Genomic DNA, 12,924 nt, shown 5'->3' with positions numbered 1-12,924 from the left:
TGAAAGGTCAATTATATTGTGCAGCTTATCTCACCACCTGTAGTTATTTAGGTGAAAGCTCCAAAATTCTTGCCTAATATGTCTGTTTATCCAAAAGGAAGTATAGAGGGAGAGCTAGATAGATAGCATTGCATTACATTACATTACATGGCAATGCAATGAACAGTTGCTGAAGTTGAACCAAAATGAGCTTGTCATCTGGCTTCTGCAACTTTTAACATGAAAAATCCAATGAGAAGAAAATCAAAGCCAAAGAGTCCATCCCAAAATCCGACAAACAAGCAAAATGAACAAAAAGCATTGAATTCAATTCTTTCTGATTTTAGAAACTGCATTAAAGAAGGGGTGCACCGGTCCTGGAGATACTGCAATACCAGGTCAATGCGTGGAGTGGACAGAGCAAGCTCTTTTTCCATCTCCCTGTTCTAAAAATCCATTTAATATATGGTCCCCAGATAGGGGACGTATCAGATATTAAACTGATAAGAACAGATACTACACTTGATCTTAGCCAAAAGGCCGAGAAGCGATAACCAGAATTGGTTTCCGACTACGGTGCCACCCAAGGATTCTGAAAAGTCCATTTGTGGAGATGGCCACCTGGACTCCCGTTAAGAAGACATGCTGTCAACCTCTAGATCCCTCACATGCCTGCAATTTTCGGCTTGCTGCTGCTGCAATCCACGCGTTTTAGATCTGCATAACTCCACCTCTTTTAGCACAGTACCCTCAACCCCCGGCTGTTCCCACCCGCCTCAACACCGTTGGAAGGGAGGAGAACCAATTAAGGCGGGGGGGGGGGTGGAACGAGCAGCTGTCTACCCTTAGCAGGAGGGTTGCTGATTAATTACCTCTCCTGCTGCTGCTGCTGGCTGTCCAGCAGCAGACTGAAGGTGGCTGCTGCTGTGCGCAGGTATATAAAGGCTCAGAGCCTATTATGACACGCGCAGCCAGCGTTCCATTGCCACATTCCGTCTACTGCAGGCGGGATACCTGGATGGCTGAATGTCACTGAGAAGCTCACAGAGACCGCCATAAGCAACAGTTTAAAAGAATGCCACAGACTAATCAACCAAACTTTTTGGGTTGGTTTCTCTTTTATAGTCTGCAGGCATTAAATGAAAGAAGTCAGTGTTCCAGCAGAGGGAGACAACGTTTCAGAAAAGGCATTGTAGCAAACCAAAAAAGAAATTTTAAGCGCAGCAGAGTAACCAGCTCACATACCTGTTAGCTCAGGTGAGTTTAAAAGGCTGCTGTTGATAACAAGGGCATTTGCTAAATAGATGGTGTGTGTGCAACAATATACTGAAAGGTCAATTATATTGTGCAGCTTATTTCACCATCTGTAGTTATTTAGGTGAAAGCTCCAAAATGCTTGCCTAATATGTCTGTTTATCCAAAAGGAAGTATAGAGGGAGAGCTAGATAGATAGCATTGCATTACATTACATTACATGGCAATGCAATGCACAGTTGCTGAAGTTGAACCAAAATGAGCTTGTCATCTGGCTTCTGCAACTTTTAACAGGAAAAATCCAATGAGGAGAAGAAAAGCAAAGCCAAAGAGTCCATCCCAAAATCCGACAAACAAGCAAAATGAACAAAAAGCATTGAATTCAATTCTTTCTGATTTTAGAAACTGCATTAAAGAAGGGGTGCACCGGTCCTGGAGATACTGCAATACCAGGTCAATGCGTGGAGTGGACAGAGCAAGCTCTTTTTCCATCTCCCTGTTCTAAAAATCCATTTAATATATGGTCCCCAGATAGGGGACGTATCAGATATTAAACTGATAAGAACAGATACTACACTTGATCTTAGCCAAAAGGCCGAGAAGCGATAACCAGAATTGGTTTCCGACTACGGTGCCACCCAAGGATTCTGAAAAGTCCATTTGTGGAGATGGCCACCTGGACTCCCGTTAAGAAGACATGCTGTCAACCTCTAGATCCCTCACATGCCTGCACTTTTCGGCTTGCTGCTGCTGCAATCCACGCGTTTTAGATCTGCATAACTCCACCTCTTTTAGCACAGTACCCTCAACCCCCGGCTGTTCCCACCCGCCTCAACACCGTTGGAAGGGAGGAGAACCAATTAAGGCGGGGGGGGGGGGGGTGGAACGAGCAGCTGTCTACCCTTAGCAGGAGGGTTGCTGATTAATTACCTCTCCTGCTGCTGCTGCTGCTGGCTGTCCAGCAGCAGACTGAAGGTGGCTGCTGCTGTGCGCAGGTATATAAAGGCTCAGAGCCTATTATGACACGCGCAGCCAGCGTTCCATTGCCACATTCCGTCTACTGCAGGCGGGATACCTGGATGGCTGAATGTCACTGAGAAGCTCACAGAGACCGCCATAAGCAACAGTTTAAAAGAATGCCACAGACTAATCAACCAAACTTTTTGGGTTGGTTTCTCTTTTATAGTCTGCAGGCATTAAATGAAAGAAGTCAGTGTTCCAGCAGAGGGAGACAACGTTTCAGAAAAGGCATTGTAGCAAACCAAAAAAGAAATTTTAAGCGCAGCAGAGTAACCAGCTCACATACCTGTTAGCTCAGGTGAGTTTAAAAGGCTGCTGTTGATAACAAGGGCATTTGCTAAATAGATGGTGTGTGTGCAACAATATACTGAAAGGTCAATTATATTGTGCAGCTTATCTCACCACCTGTAGTTATTTAGGTGAAAGCTCAAAAATGCTTGCCTAATATGTCTGTTTATCCAAAAGGAAGTATAGAGGGAGAGCTAGATAGATAGCATTGCATTACATTACATTACATGGCAATGCAATGCACAGTTGCTGAAGTTGAACCAAAATGAGCTTGTCATCTGGCTTCTGCAACTTTTAACATGAAAAATCCAATGAGGAGAAGAAAAGCAAAGCCAAAGAGTCCATCCCAAAATCCGACAAACAAGCAAAATGAACAAAAAGCATTGAATTCAATTCTTTCTGATTTTAGAAACTGCATTAAAGAAGGGGTGCACCGGTCCTGGAGATACTGCAATACCAGGTCAATGCGTGGAGTGGACAGAGCAAGCTCTTTATCCATCTCCCTGTTCTAAAAATCCATTTAATATATGGTCCCCAGATAGGGGACGTATCAGATATTAAACTGATAAGAACAGATACTACACTTGATCTTAGCCAAAAGGCCGAGAAGCGATAACCAGAATTGGTTCCGACTACGGTGCCACCCAAGGATTCTGAAAAGTCCATTTGTGGAGATGGCCACCTGGACTCCCGTTAAGAAGACATGCTGTCAACCTCTAGATCCCTCACATGCCTGCACTTTTCGGCTTGCTGCTGCTGCAATCCACGCGTTTTAGATCTGCATAACTCCACCTCTTTTAGCACAGTACCCTCAACCCCCGGCTGTTCCCACCCGCCTCAACACCGTTGGAAGGGAGGAGAACCAATTAAGGCGGGGGGGGGGTGGAACGAGCAGCTGTCTACCCTTAGCAGGAGGGTTGCTGATTAATTACCTCTCCTGCTGCTGCTGCTGCTGGCTGTCCAGCAGCAGACTGAAGGTGGCTGCTGCTGTGCGCAGGTATATAAAGGCTCAGAGCCTATTATGACACGCGCAGCCAGCGTTCCATTGCCACATTCCGTCTACTGCAGGCGGGATACCTGGATGGCTGAATGTCACTGAGAAGCTCACAGAGACCGCCATAAGCAACAGTTTAAAAGAATGCCACAGACTAATCAACCAAACTTTTTGGGTTGGTTTCTCTTTTATAGTCTGCAGGCATTAAATGAAAGAAGTCAGTGTTCCAGCAGAGGGAGACAACGTTTCAGAAAAGGCATTGTAGCAAACCAAAAAAGAAATTTTAAGCGCAGCAGAGTAACCAGCTCACATACCTGTTAGCTCAGGTGAGTTTAAAAGGCTGCTGTTGATAACAAGGGCATTTGCTAAATAGATGGTGTGTGTGCAACAATATACTGAAAGGTCAATTATATTGTGCAGCTTATCTCACCACCTGTAGTTATTTAGGTGAAAGCTCCAAAATGCTTGCTTAATATGTCTGTTTATCCAAAAGGAAGTATAGAGGGAGAGCTAGATAGATAGCATTGCATTACATTACATTACATGGCAATGCAATGCACAGTTGCTGAAGTTGAACCAAAATGAGCTTGTCATCTGGCTTCTGCAACTTTTAACATGAAAAATCCAATGAGGAGAAGAAAAGCAAAGCCAAAGAGTCCATCCCAAAATCCGACAAACAAGCAAAATGAACAAAAAGCATTGAATTCAATTCTTTCTGATTTTAGAAACTGCATTAAAGAAGGGGTGCACCGGTCCTGGAGATACTGCAATACCAGGTCAATGCGTGGAGTGGACAGAGCAAGCTCTTTTTCCATCTCCCTGTTCTAAAAATCCATTTAATATATGGTCCCCAGATAGGGGACGTATCAGATATTAAACTGATAAGAACAGATACTACACTTGATCTTAGCCAAAAGGCCGAGAAGCGATAACCAGAATTGGTTTCTGACTACGGTGCCACCCAAGGATTCTGAAAAGTCCATTTGTGGAGATGGCCACCTGGACTCCCGTTAAGAAGACATGCTGTCAACCTCTAGATCCCTCACATGCCTGCACTTTTCAGCTTGCTGCTGCTGCAATCCACGCGTTTTAGATCTGCATAACTCCACCTATTTTAGCACAGTACCCTCAACCCCCGGCTGTTCCCACCCGCTTCAACACCGTTGGAAGGGAGGAGAACCAATTAAGGCGGGGGGGGGGTGGAACGAGCAGCTGTCTACTCTTAGCAGGAGGGTTGCTGATTAATTACCTCTCCTGCTGCTGCTGCTGCTGGCTGTCCAGCAGCAGACTGAAGGTGGCTGCTGCTGTGCGCAGGTATATAAAGGCTCAGAGCCTATTATGACACGCGCAGCCAGCGTTCCATTGCCACATTCCGTCTACTGCAGGCGGGATACCTGGATGGCTGAATGTCACTGAGAAGCTCACAGAGACCGCCATAAGCAACAGTTTAAAAGAATGCCACAGACTAATCAACCAAACTTTTTGGGTTGGTTTCTCTTTTATAGTCTGCAGGCATTAAATGAAAGAAGTCAGTGTTCCAGCAGAGGGAGACAACGTTTCAGAAAAGGCATTGTAGCAAACCAAAAAAGAAATTTTAAGCGCAGCAGAGTAACCAGCTCACATACCTGTTAGCTCAGGTGAGTTTAAAAGGCTGCTGTTGATAACAAGGGCATTTGCTAAATAGATGGTGTGTGTGCAACAATATACTGAAAGGTCAATTATATTGTGCAGCTTATCTCACCACCTGTAGTTATTTAGGTGAAAGCTCCAAAATGCTTGCCTAATATGTCTGTTTATCCAAAAGGAAGTATAGAGGGAGAGCTAGATAGATAGCATTGCATTACATTACATTACATGGCAATGCAATGCACAGTTGCTGAAGTTGAACCAAAATGAGCTTGTCATCTGGCTTCTGCAACTTTTAACATGAAAAATCCAATGAGGAGAAGAAAAGCAAAGCCAAAGAGTCCATCCCAAAATCCGACAAACAAGCAAAATGAACAAAAAGCATTGAATTCAATTCTTTCTGATTTTAGAAACTGCATTAAAGAAGGGGTGCACCGGTCCTGGAGATACTGCAATACCAGGTCAATGCGTGGAGTGGACAGAGCAAGCTCTTTTTCCATCTCCCTGTTCTAAAAATCCATTTAATATATGGTCCCCAGATAGGGGACGTATCAGATATTAAACTGATAAGAACAGATACTACACTTGATCTTAGCCAAAAGGCCGAGAAGCGATAACCAGAATTGGTTTCCGACTACGGTGCCACCCAAGGATTCTGAAAAGTCCATTTGTGGAGATGGCCACCTGGACTCCCGTTAAGAAGACATGCTGTCAACCTCTAGATCCCTCACATGCCTGCACTTTTCGGCTTGCTGCTGCTGCAATCCACGCGTTTTAGATCTGCATAACTCCACCTCTTTTAGCACAGTACCCTCAACCCCCGGCTGTTCCCACCCGCCTCAACACCGTTGGAAGGGAGGAGAACCAATTAAGGCGGGGGGGGGGGGGGGTGGAACGAGCAGCTGTCTACCCTTAGCAGGAGGGTTGCTGATTAATTACCTCTCCTGCTGCTGCTGCTGGCTGTCCAGCAGCAGACTGAAGGTGGCTGCTGCTGTGCGCAGGTATATAAAGGCTCAGAGCCTATTATGACACGCGCAGCCAGCGTTCCATTGCCACATTCCGTTTACTGCAGGCGGGATACCTGGATGGCTGAATGTCACTGAGAAGCTCACAGAGACCGCCATAAGCAACAGTTTAAAAGAATGCCACAGACTAATCAACCAAACTTTTTGGGTTGGTTTCTCTTTTATAGTCTGCAGGCATTAAATGAAAGAAGTCAGTGTTCCAGCAGAGGGAGACAACGTTTCAGAAAAGGCATTGTAGCAAACCAAAAAAGAAATTTTAAGCGCAGCAGAGTAACCAGCTCACATACCTGTTAGCTCAGGTGAGTTTAAAAGGCTGCTGTTGATAACAAGGGCATTTGCTAAATAGATGGTGTGTGTGCAACAATATACTGAAAGGTCAATTATATTGTGCAGCTTATCTCACCACCTGTAGTTATTTAGGTGAAAGCTCCAAAATGCTTGCCTAATATGTCTGTTTATCCAAAAGGAAGTATAGAGGGAGAGCTAGATAGATAGCATTGCATTACATTACATTACATGGCAATGCAATGCACAGTTGCTGAAGTTGAACCAAAATGAGCTTGTCATCTGGCTTCTGCAACTTTTAACATGAAAAATCCAATGAGGAGAAGAAAAGCAAAGCCAAAGAGTCCATCCCAAAATCCGACAAACAAGCAAAATGAACAAAAAGCATTGAATTCAATTCTTTCTGATTTTAGAAACTGCATTAAAGAAGGGGTGCACCGGTCCTGGAGATACTGCAATACCAGGTCAATGCGTGGAGTGGACAGAGCAAGCTCTTTTTCCATCTCCCTGTTCTAAAAATCCATTTAATATATGGTCCCCAGATAGGGGACGTATCAGATATTAAACTGATAAGAACAGATACTACACTTGATCTTAGCCAAAAGGCCGAGAAGCGATAACCAGAATTGGTTTCCGACTACGGTGCCACCCAAGGATTCTGAAAAGTCCATTTGTGGAGATGGCCACCTGGACTCCCGTTAAGAAGACATGCTGTCAACCTCTAGATCCCTCACATGCCTGCACTTTTCGGCTTGCTGCTGCTGCAATCCACGCGTTTTAGATCTGCATAACTCCACCTCTTTTAGCACAGTACCCTCAACCCCCGGCTGTTCCCACCCGCCTCAACACCGTTGGAAGGGAGGAGAACCAATTAAGGCGGGGGGGGGGTGGAACGAGCAGCTGTCTACCCTTAGCAGGAGGGTTGCTGATTAATTACCTCTCCTGCTGCTGCTGCTGCTGGCTGTCCAGCAGCAGACTGAAGGTGGCTGCTGCTGTGCGCAGGTATATAAAGGCTCAGAGCCTATTATGACACGCGCAGCCAGCGTTCCATTGCCACATTCCGTCTACTGCAGGCGGGATACCTGGATGGCTGAATGTCGCTGAGAAGCTCACAGAGACCGCCATAAGCAACAGTTTAAAAGAATGCCACAGACTAATCAACCAAACTTTTTGGGTTGGTTTCTCTTTTATAGTCTGCAGGCATTAAATGAAAGAAGTCAGTGTTCCAGCAGAGGGAGACAACGTTTCAGAAAAGGCATTGTAGCAAACCAAAAAAGAAATTTTAAGCGCAGCAGAGTAACCAGCTCACTTACCTGTTAGCTCAGGTGAGTTTAAAAGGCTGCTGTTGATAACAAGGGCATTTGCTAAATAGATGGTGTGTGTGCAACAATATACTGAAAGGTCAATTATATTGTGCAGCTTATCTCACCACCTGTAGTTATTTAGGTGAAAGCTCCAAAATGCTTGCCTAATATGTCTGTTTATCCAAAAGGAAGTATAGAGGGAGAGCTAGATAGATAGCATTGCATTACATTACATTACATGGCAATGCAATGCACAGTTGCTGAAGTTGAACCAAAATGAGCTTGTCATCTGGCTTCTGCAACTTTTAACATGAAAAATCCAATGAGGAGAAGAAAAGCAAAGCCAAAGAGTCCATCCCAAAATCCGACAAACAAGCAAAATGAACAAAAAGCATTGAATTCAATTCTTTCTGATTTTAGAAACTGCATTAAAGAAGGGGTGCACCGGTCCTGGAGATACTGCAATACCAGGTCAATGCGTGGAGTGGACAGAGCAAGCTCTTTTTCCATCTCCCTGTTCTAAAAATCCATTTAATATATGGTCCCCAGATAGGGGACGTATCAGATATTAAACTGATAAGAACAGATACTACACTTGATCTTAGCCAAAAGGCCGAGAAGCGATAACCAGAATTGGTTTCCGACTACGGTGCCACCCAAGGATTCTGAAAAGTCCATTTGTGGAGATGGCCACCTGGACTCCCGTTAAGAAGACATGCTGTCAACCTCTAGATCCCTCACATGCCTGCACTTTTCGGCTTGCTGCTGCTGCAATCCACGCGTTTTAGATCTGCATAACTCCACCTCTTTTAGCACAGTACCCTCAACCCCCGGCTGTTCCCACCCGCCTCAACACCGTTGGAAGGGAGGAGAACCAATTAAGGCGGGGGGGGGGTGGAACGAGCAGCTGTCTACCCTTAGCAGGAGGGTTGCTGATTAATTACCTCTCCTGCTGCTGCTGCTGCTGGCTGTCCAGCAGCAGACTGAAGGTGGCTGCTGCTGTGCGCAGGTATATAAAGGCTCAGAGCCTATTATGACACGCGCAGCCAGCGTTCCATTGCCACATTCCGTCTACTGCAGGCGGGATACCTGGATGGCTGAATGTCGCTGAGAAGCTCACAGAGACCGCCATAAGCAACAGTTTAAAAGAATGCCACAGACTAATCAACCAAACTTTTTGGGTTGGTTTCTCTTTTATAGTCTGCAGGCATTAAATGAAAGAAGTCAGTGTTCCAGCAGAGGGAGACAACGTTTCAGAAAAGGCATTGTAGCAAACCAAAAAAGAAATTTTAAGCGCAGCAGAGTAACCAGCTCACATACCTGTTAGCTCAGGTGAGTTTAAAAGGCTGCTGTTGATAACAAGGGCATTTGCTAAATAGATGGTGTGTGTGCAACAATATACTGAAAGGTCAATTATATTGTGCAGCTTATCTCACCACCTGTAGTTATTTAGGTGAAAGCTCCAAAATTCTTGCCTAATATGTCTGTTTATCCAAAAGGAAGTATAGAGGGAGAGCTAGATAGATAGCATTGCATTACATTACATTACATGGCAATGCAATGCACAGTTGCTGAAGTTGAACCAAAATGAGCTTGTCATCTGGCTTCTGCAACTTTTAACATGAAAAATCCAATGAGAAGAAAATCAAAGCCAAAGAGTCCATCCCAAAATCCGACAAACAAGCAAAATGAACAAAAAGCATTGAATTCAATTCTTTCTGATTTTAGAAACTGCATTAAAGAAGGGGTGCACCGGTCCTGGAGATACTGCAATACCAGGTCAATGCGTGGAGTGGACAGAGCAAGCTCTTTTTCCATCTCCCTGTTCTAAAAATCCATTTAATATATGGTCCCCAGATAGGGGACGTATCAGATATTAAACTGATAAGAACAGATACTACACTTGATCTTAGCCAAAAGGCCGAGAAGCGATAACCAGAATTGGTTTCCGACTACGGTGCCACCCAAGGATTCTGAAAAGTCCATTTGTGGAGATGGCCACCTGGACTCCCGTTAAGAAGACATGCTGTCAACCTCTAGATCCCTCACATGCCTGCAATTTTCGGCTTGCTGCTGCTGCAATCCACGCGTTTTAGATCTGCATAACTCCACCTCTTTTAGCACAGTACCCTCAACCCCCGGCTGTTCCCACCCGCCTCAACACCGTTGGAAGGGAGGAGAACCAATTAAGGCGGGGGGGGGGGTGGAACGAGCAGCTGTCTACCCTTAGCAGGAGGGTTGCTGATTAATTACCTCTCCTGCTGCTGCTGCTGGCTGTCCAGCAGCAGACTGAAGGTGGCTGCTGCTGTGCGCAGGTATATAAAGGCTCAGAGCCTATTATGACACGCGCAGCCAGCGTTCCATTGCCACATTCCGTCTACTGCAGGCGGGATACCTGGATGGCTGAATGTCACTGAGAAGCTCACAGAGACCGCCATAAGCAACAGTTTAAAAGAATGCCACAGACTAATCAACCAAACTTTTTGGGTTGGTTTCTCTTTTATAGTCTGCAGGCATTAAATGAAAGAAGTCAGTGTTCCAGCAGAGGGAGACAACGTTTCAGAAAAGGCATTGTAGCAAACCAAAAAAGAAATTTTAAGCGCAGCAGAGTAACCAGCTCACATACCTGTTAGCTCAGGTGAGTTTAAAAGGCTGCTGTTGATAACAAGGGCATTTGCTAAATAGATGGTGTGTGTGCAACAATATACTGAAAGGTCAATTATATTGTGCAGCTTATCTCACCACCTGTAGTTATTTAGGTGAAAGCTCCAAAATGCTTGCCTAATATGTCTGTTTATCCAAAAGGAAGTATAGAGGGAGAGCTAGATAGATAGCATTGCATTACATTACATTACATGGCAATGCAATGCACAGTTGCTGAAGTTGAACCAAAATGAGCTTGTCATCTGGCTTCTGCAACTTTTAACATGAAAAATCCAATGAGGAGAAGAAAAGCAAAGCCAAAGAGTCCATCCCAAAATCCGACAAACAAGCAAAATGAACAAAAAGCATTGAATTCAATTCTTTCTGATTTTAGAAACTGCATTAAAGAAGGGGTGCACCGGTCCTGGAGATACTGCAATACCAGGTCAATGCGTGGAGTGGACAGAGCAAGCTCTTTTTCCATCTCCCTGTTCTAAAAATCCATTTAATATATGGTCCCCAGATAGGGGACGTATCAGATATTAAACTGATAAGAACAGATACTACACTTGATCTTAGCCAAAAGGCCGAGAAGCGATAACCAGAATTGGTTTCCGACTACGGTGCCACCCAAGGATTCTGAAAAGTCCATTTGTGGAGATGGCCACCTGGACTCCCGTTAAGAAGACATGCTGTCAACCTCTAGATCCCTCACATGCCTGCACTTTTCGGCTTGCTGCTGCTGCAATCCACGCGTTTTAGATCTGCATAACTCCACCTCTTTTAGCACAGTACCCTCAACCCCCGGCTGTTCCCACCCGCCTCAACACCGTTGGAAGGGAGGAGAACCAATTAAGGCGGGGGGGGGGTGGAACGAGCAGCTGTCTACCCTTAGCAGGAGGGTTGCTGATTAATTACCTCTCCTGCTGCTGCTGCTGCTGGCTGTCCAGCAGCAGACTGAAGGTGGCTGCTGCTGTGCGCAGGTATATAAAGGCTCAGAGCCTATTATGACACGCGCAGCCAGCGTTCCATTGCCACATTCCGTCTACTGCAGGCGGGATACCTGGATGGCTGAATGTCGCTGAGAAGCTCACAGAGACCGCCATAAGCAACAGTTTAAAAGAATGCCACAGACTAATCAACCAAACTTTTTGGGTTGGTTTCTCTTTTATAGTCTGCAGGCATTAAATGAAAGAAGTCAGTGTTCCAGCAGAGGGAGACAACGTTTCAGAAAAGGCATTGTAGCAAACCAAAAAAGAAATTTTAAGCGCAGCAGAGTAACCAGCTCACTTACCTGTTAGCTCAGGTGAGTTTAAAAGGCTGCTGTTGATAACAAGGGCATTTGCTAAATAGATGGTGTGTGTGCAACAATATACTGAAAGGTCAATTATATTGTGCAGCTTATCTCACCACCTGTAGTTATTTAGGTGAAAGCTCCAAAATGCTTGCCTAATATGTCTGTTTATCCAAAAGGAAGTATAGAGGGAGAGCTAGATAGATAGCATTGCATTACATTACATTACATGGCAATGCAATGCACAGTTGCTGAAGTTGAACCAAAATGAGCTTGTCATCTGGCTTCTGCAACTTTTAACATGAAAAATCCAATGAGGAGAAGAAAAGCAAAGCCAAAGAGTCCATCCCAAAATCCGACAAACAAGCAAAATGAACAAAAAGCATTGAATTCAATTCTTTCTGATTTTAGAAACTGCATTAAAGAAGGGGTGCACCGGTCCTGGAGATACTGCAATACCAGGTCAATGCGTGGAGTGGACAGAGCAAGCTCTTTTTCCATCTCCCTGTTCTAAAAATCCATTTAATATATGGTCCCCAGATAGGGGACGTATCAGATATTAAACTGATAAGAACAGATACTACACTTGATCTTAGCCAAAAGGCCGAGAAGCGATAACCAGAATTGGTTTCCGACTACGGTGCCACCCAAGGATTCTGAAAAGTCCATTTGTGGAGATGGCCACCTGGACTCCCGTTAAGAAGACATGCTGTCAACCTCTAGATCCCTCACATGCCTGCACTTTTCGGCTTGCTGCTGCTGCAATCCACGCGTTTTAGATCTGCATAACTCCACCTCTTTTAGCACAGTACCCTCAACCCCCGGCTGTTCCCACCCGCCTCAACACCGTTGGAAGGGAGGAGAACCAATTAAGGCGGGGGGGGGGTGGAACGAGCAGCTGTCTACCCTTAGCAGGAGGGTTGCTGATTAATTACCTCTCCTGCTGCTGCTGCTGCTGGCTGTCCAGCAGCAGACTGAAGGTGGCTGCTGCTGTGCGCAGGTATATAAAGGCTCAGAGCCTATTATGACACGCGCAGCCAGCGTTCCATTGCCACATTCCGTCTACTGCAGGCGGGATACCTGGATGGCTGAATGTCGCTGAGAAGCTCACAGAGACCGCCATAAGCAACAGTTTAAAAGAATGCCACAGACTAATCAACCAAACTTTTTGGGTTGGTTTCTCTTTTATAGTCTGCAGGCATTAAATGAAAG

At 45.1% G+C, this 12,924-nt stretch overlaps 10 non-coding genes across 10 annotated transcripts; all 10 read right to left on the bottom strand.

Annotated features, from left to right (window-relative positions):
- Window positions 1-340: 340 nt before the first annotated feature.
- Window positions 341-531, bottom strand: LOC141237609 (U2 spliceosomal RNA). Its single transcript, XR_012303138.1, has one exon. It is a non-coding gene; the product is annotated as a U2 spliceosomal RNA (small nuclear RNA).
- A 1,118-nt stretch (window positions 532-1,649) lies between these two features.
- Window positions 1,650-1,840, bottom strand: LOC141237608 (U2 spliceosomal RNA). The gene has a single exon (XR_012303137.1). It is a non-coding gene; the product is annotated as a U2 spliceosomal RNA (small nuclear RNA).
- Window positions 1,841-2,964: 1,124 nt separating this feature from the next.
- LOC141237505 (U2 spliceosomal RNA) lies at window positions 2,965-3,155 on the bottom strand. The gene has a single exon (XR_012303039.1). It is a non-coding gene; the product is annotated as a U2 spliceosomal RNA (small nuclear RNA).
- A 1,119-nt stretch (window positions 3,156-4,274) lies between these two features.
- LOC141237607 (U2 spliceosomal RNA) lies at window positions 4,275-4,465 on the bottom strand. Its single transcript, XR_012303136.1, has one exon. It is a non-coding gene; the product is annotated as a U2 spliceosomal RNA (small nuclear RNA).
- A 1,120-nt stretch (window positions 4,466-5,585) lies between these two features.
- LOC141237606 (U2 spliceosomal RNA) lies at window positions 5,586-5,776 on the bottom strand. Its single transcript, XR_012303135.1, has one exon. It is a non-coding gene; the product is annotated as a U2 spliceosomal RNA (small nuclear RNA).
- Window positions 5,777-6,898: 1,122 nt separating this feature from the next.
- On the bottom strand, window positions 6,899-7,089 carry LOC141237605 (U2 spliceosomal RNA). The gene has a single exon (XR_012303134.1). It is a non-coding gene; the product is annotated as a U2 spliceosomal RNA (small nuclear RNA).
- Window positions 7,090-8,209: 1,120 nt separating this feature from the next.
- LOC141237604 (U2 spliceosomal RNA) lies at window positions 8,210-8,400 on the bottom strand. The gene has a single exon (XR_012303133.1). It is a non-coding gene; the product is annotated as a U2 spliceosomal RNA (small nuclear RNA).
- A 1,117-nt stretch (window positions 8,401-9,517) lies between these two features.
- LOC141237603 (U2 spliceosomal RNA) lies at window positions 9,518-9,708 on the bottom strand. The gene has a single exon (XR_012303132.1). It is a non-coding gene; the product is annotated as a U2 spliceosomal RNA (small nuclear RNA).
- A 1,118-nt stretch (window positions 9,709-10,826) lies between these two features.
- On the bottom strand, window positions 10,827-11,017 carry LOC141237602 (U2 spliceosomal RNA). The gene has a single exon (XR_012303131.1). It is a non-coding gene; the product is annotated as a U2 spliceosomal RNA (small nuclear RNA).
- A 1,120-nt stretch (window positions 11,018-12,137) lies between these two features.
- LOC141237601 (U2 spliceosomal RNA) lies at window positions 12,138-12,328 on the bottom strand. The gene has a single exon (XR_012303130.1). It is a non-coding gene; the product is annotated as a U2 spliceosomal RNA (small nuclear RNA).
- Window positions 12,329-12,924: the final 596 nt, after the last annotated feature.

Source organism: Phyllobates terribilis, unplaced genomic scaffold, assembly GCF_046119375.1.
Source record: "Phyllobates terribilis strain yellow unplaced genomic scaffold, ASM4611937v1 Scaffold_734__1_contigs__length_741531, whole genome shotgun sequence".
Classification (NCBI taxonomy): Eukaryota; Metazoa; Chordata; class Amphibia; order Anura; family Dendrobatidae; genus Phyllobates; species Phyllobates terribilis.
This window is presented reverse-complemented; position numbering and strand designations above follow the sequence as displayed.